The 4,861-nt window shown below is 47.5% G+C and overlaps 1 long non-coding RNA gene across 1 annotated transcript in view; it reads right to left on the reverse strand.

Moving 5' to 3' along the window:
• Positions 1–2,544: 2,544 nt before the first annotated feature.
• The window catches only part of LOC130116067 (uncharacterized), a 3,546-nt gene continuing 1,229 nt past the window's right edge, over positions 2,545–4,861 (reverse strand). Inside the window, exons 2-3 of the long non-coding RNA XR_008810533.1 lie at positions 3,987–4,176; positions 2,545–2,596 (exon numbers count right to left, since the gene is read on the reverse strand). This is a non-coding gene — a long non-coding RNA (uncharacterized LOC130116067). The remainder of the gene's footprint in view (positions 2,597–3,986; positions 4,177–4,861) is intronic.

Genomic DNA, 4,861 nt, shown 5'->3' on the forward strand with positions numbered 1-4,861 from the left:
CGATATCCACTTCATTCTTTCCTCTGCACAGTCACCACTGGAGCGTCAACTACTAATGTTTGTGTGCAGTGAGCCTCTATCAATCCTGTCTGCATCCCTCCCTCCCTCCCTCCCTCAGCCCTCCGTTCTGCATGACTCCATGACCTTCACTCTAGAAGGAAGTCACCAATTGGAAATGATCAGATCTAGTCAATCAAACCGGGCGACTTTCTCTTAAAGGGAAACCGCCACGTTCTGTCTGTGTTGTGGGGAACCCTCCGTTAGATGCCAGGATACTGGGCCGTCCTGAACTGGGCCGTCCTGAACTGGGCCGTCTCTGAAAGCCAGCAGCATTCTAGGTGAAAGTGTGTGCCATGACATCACCAGCTGACAACCTATGAATGTGGAAATGTAATTACCGATTTACTGATATAGGCTGCATTTAATGTGAATATGCAGATATCAGCGCCGTATAAGGCCGTGTAAGAGAATGTGAACAACAAAGTGTGATGTAGTGTTGTTAACCAGTTTCTCATACAACGTGGCCTAGTGGCAAACCAGGAAGTAAGTTTTCGTATTCACAGTACAGCGTTTACGCGATAATGGCCAAAATAATGTCGCCCTTAGGGGCGTCCGGGTAGCGTGGCGGTCTATTCCGTTGCCTACCAACACGGGGATCGCCGGTTCAAATCCCCGTGTTGCCTCCGGCTTGGTCGGGCATCCCTACAGACACAATTGGCCATGTCTGCGATTCATCCTGCCGTGTCTGCGTGCCGCCTGTTGGGGTGGGGGGACTGGGGGAATAGCGTGATCCTCCCACGTGCTACGTCCCCCTGGTGAAACTCCTCACTGTCAGGTGAAAAGAAGCAGCTGGCGACTCCACATGTATGGGAGGAGGCGTGTGGTAGTCTGCAGCCTTCCCCGGATCGGCAGACGGGGTGGAGCAGCGACCGGGACGGCTCGGAAAATGGGGTAATTGGCCGGGTGTAATTGGGGAGAAAAGGGGGGGGCTGGATAACGTCACACTTGATTTTACTTGTGATCACTTATTTTGGGTTTGAATTCAACACAGGTGTTGTCACTAACATAACTTTATGTTTTCGTTGTCAGATGACTGCACGACAATAAAGAAGTGATTTGGTTAAGGGTGACAAAATGCTAATGGGCTAACCAAGGGTAACCGTAATTTCAGGGCTGTTAGCATTTTATGACCCTCAGTCAACAGAAACGTGACAACACCTGTCCTGTGTTAGACGCTGTGTTGAAACACAACACAAATGATCGCCGACAACACCGAGGGCAAGACAAAGTTAGCTATCTTACACTGCAGACAGTAATATATTTACCATGATGAGAAGACACAGAATATATATATATATATATATGTGTGTGTGTGTGTGTGTGTGTGTGTGTGTGTGTGTCGGCCATGTTTTGTGAAAATGGTGCTAAGAATGCTGATTGAGTGTTATCCCTACAACATAGATACGGACTACTACTACTACTACTACTACTACTACTATTACTACTACTACTACTACTACTACTTTCGGCTGCTCCCGTTAGGGGGCGCCACAGCGGATCATCCGTTTCCATCTCTTCCTGTCTTCTGCATCTTCCTCTGTCACACCAGCCACCTGCATGTCCTCCCTCACCACATCCATAAACCTCCTCTTTGGCCTTCCTCTTCTCCTCTTCCCTGGCAGCTCCGTATTCAGCATACAACATAGATACAGAAATGGTGGAAATCGTGGTTGTTCCCCTGAAGAATAATTTTTCTATTTTGTCAGAAAGCATGGGGGGCGGGACAGCAGGGTGAGTAGGGAGCGTGCCGGTCAGCCACAGAAGCAGGGCTCCAGCCTCCTTGTTGGCGAGCGTTCCCTCCTACTGAAATGTCCTTGAAGAAGATCCTGAATCCCAACCAGCTCCAGGGGCGCTGCGCTGTGGCTGAACATGCGCTTTGACCTCCATGAAAAGGGGGTCGAGCTAAAAATAAGGAATTCTTCTGTGGGGATCAATAAAATTTGACATACTTTTTAGAAAAACATCCCGTCACATTTTTCACACTGGCCCACAGCATTCGGGAAAAAGCTATCACAATACCCTAAAATAAAATAAATCTATGTATATATCTGTGAGGATCATCATCAAGACATCTTCACATACCTTTTTTGTTTACTTTTTTTATTCAATCTAATTCTCCAGATGACTTCAGGGCCTTGTTTGGGCACGGGACAGTGACTTACCAGCCCTAAAATCAAAATTCCATATAGCCGGTGTGTGTAGCGAGTCACTGTGGTTCTGTGAGCAGATGATAAATATTTATAGAAGCTTAAGATAAACATTCACACTTAAAGTAGTGCAGAGATCCATCATACAGGCTTTAGAAGGCGGGCTGCAGGCGACTCCACCACCAGCACCTCTCTCGCATATACATGCTGTATGCACATGTGCAAAAGCACACACACACACACACACACACACACACACACACACCCATAGGCACACACACACACACACATACACACATAGGCACACATACACCTGACGTGCTGTTTGATTGAGTTGGACACCATGGCAACAGAGCTGTGACTCGTGCTGTCCTGTGAGTGGACTGAAGCTGTGGAGGTGGGAGGAGATAGACACTGTTAGCATTACTACTCAAGTACAGCTATAATGCTCTCTCTCTCTCTCTCTCTCTCTCTCTCTCTCTCTCAATTCAGTTCAGTGATGCTTTATTGGCATGGCTGCATTCATTACAATGTTGCCAAAGCAGGGGATAGTAAACAGGTCAACAGAGCACCAAACAAATAAACCAACAAATAAATAAATAAACAAAACCATGGCGAAAGGAAGAGGCAGAACTCGCAGAAACATGGAACAGCAGTTGAACAGCAACTGACAGTAATTGGAACAGTAATTTCCAACTACTAATTAGTAATCCAGGCTCCAGGTACTACTAGTAATTTCTCGCTCTCCTTTCTCTCTCTCTCTCGCTCTCTCTCACTCTCTCTTGCTCTCTCTTGCTCTCTTCTCTCTCTTTCTCTTTTGCTCTCGCTTGCTCTCCTCTCTCTCCTCTCTCTCGCTCTCTCCTCTCTCTTTCTCTTTTGCTCTCGCTTGCTCTCCTCTCTCTCCTCTCTCTCGCTCTCTCCTCTCTCTTTCTCTTTTGCTCTCGCTTGCTCTCCTCTCTCTCGCTCTCTTTTGCTCTCTCTCTTGCTCTCTCTCGCTCTCTTCTCTTGCTCTCTCGCTCTCTTCTCTCGTTCTCTTTTGCTCTCGCTTGCTCTCTTCTCTCTCGCTCTCTTTTGCTCTCTCTCGCTCTCTTTTGCTCTCTTTCTCTCGCTCTCGCTCGCTCGCTCTCTTCTCTCTTTCTCTTTTGCTCTCGCTTGCTCTCTTCTCTCTCGCTCTCTTTTGCTCTCTCTCGCTCTCTCTCGCTCTCTTCTCTCTTTCTCTTGCTCTTGCTCGCTCTCCTCTCTCTTGCTCTTTCTCGCTCTCTTTTCTCTCTCGCTCTTTTCTCTTGCTCTCTTTTCTCTTGCTCTCTTTTGCCTTCTCGCTCTCTTCTCTCACTCACTCTCTTTCACCCTCTCTCACTCACTCTCTCTCTCTGTCTCTTTCACCCTCTCTCACTCACTCACTCTCCTCTCTCTCTCTCTGTATTTCTTTCCGAGTCTATCTCTCTTGCTTCTTTTTCATTTTCCCTCCTTCACGTTCTCTACTTCTCTGTTCGTCCGTTATTTCTGATTGCAACAGAGAGGCAACGTGTTTTTAAAAAGCCTCATTCGGGGCGGGTGGGGGCGGTCAATGGGCATATATTTTAAAGTCATTGATTGTAAAAGACTGACACTTCATCAGAGGATCACACACACTCCCACAGAGGGAGGCAGACAGCCTTTCAGGCAGCGGTTTATTTTTCACTCCTTTATTTTTATCCAAGTCCTCTCTCGCTCTCACACACACACACACACTGTCTCTCCCAGTTTCAATCAGAGAATGGATTGTTGTTGTACCCTCACCCCTGGTAAAACTCGGTCTCTCTGTGCATGTGTGTGTTTTCAACCCTTCCTGGAGCCGTGTTAAGCCATGCCGCATGCCGCATTTCCCCTCCTCGTTTTGTGAAGACAGGAGCTGGGTTAAGCTCGTGCACTGCAGGGAGGGTCACAGGTGGACACATCTCACAAACACCATCTGTATGAGATTTACTGCCTACACATACACACCCGGAGAGAGAGAGGAGAGAGAGGGGGGGGGGAGAGACCGAGAGATTGTTGTGTTGTTGTTTGACATGCTTTGGCAATATGTACAAAAAACGTATTTCATGCCAATAAAGCACATATTGAATTGAATTGAATTGTGAGGGGAGGGGGGAGACACAGAAAGAGAGAGGGGGAAAGAGGGAAAGAAAGAGAGAGGGAGGGAAAGAGGGGGAGAGAGACAGAAATAAAGCTAGAGGGAGAGAGACAGACAGAGAGAGAGGGAGGAGAGAGAGAGGAAGGGAAAGAAAGCGAGAGGGAGGGAAAGAAAGCGAGAGAGGGAGGAGAGAGAGGAAGGGAAAGAAAGAGAGAGGGAGGGAAAGAAAGCGAGAGAGGGAGGAGAGAGAGGAAGGGAAAGAAAGAGAGAGGGAGGGAAAGAAAGAGAGATTTCCAATTAATGTTTGGCTTTTTTCAATGTTTAAACGCTTGTTTTGGCAATATGTACATTATGTCATGCCAATAAAGCCACTTGAATATGAATTGAAAGAGAGAGAGGGAGGGAGGGAGAGGGAGAGAGGGGGGAGAGAGGGGGGGGTTTGGACCTGTACAGGTTAATTGCATTTGGTCCCTGGTAGCATTTTCATGGTCTGATTGTCAGCATTTGTTAACATGCACAGTTGGTGGCACATGCACACAAA

The sequence above is a fragment of the Lampris incognitus genome, chromosome 7, assembly GCF_029633865.1.
Source record: "Lampris incognitus isolate fLamInc1 chromosome 7, fLamInc1.hap2, whole genome shotgun sequence".
Classification (NCBI taxonomy): domain Eukaryota; kingdom Metazoa; phylum Chordata; class Actinopteri; order Lampriformes; family Lampridae; genus Lampris; species Lampris incognitus.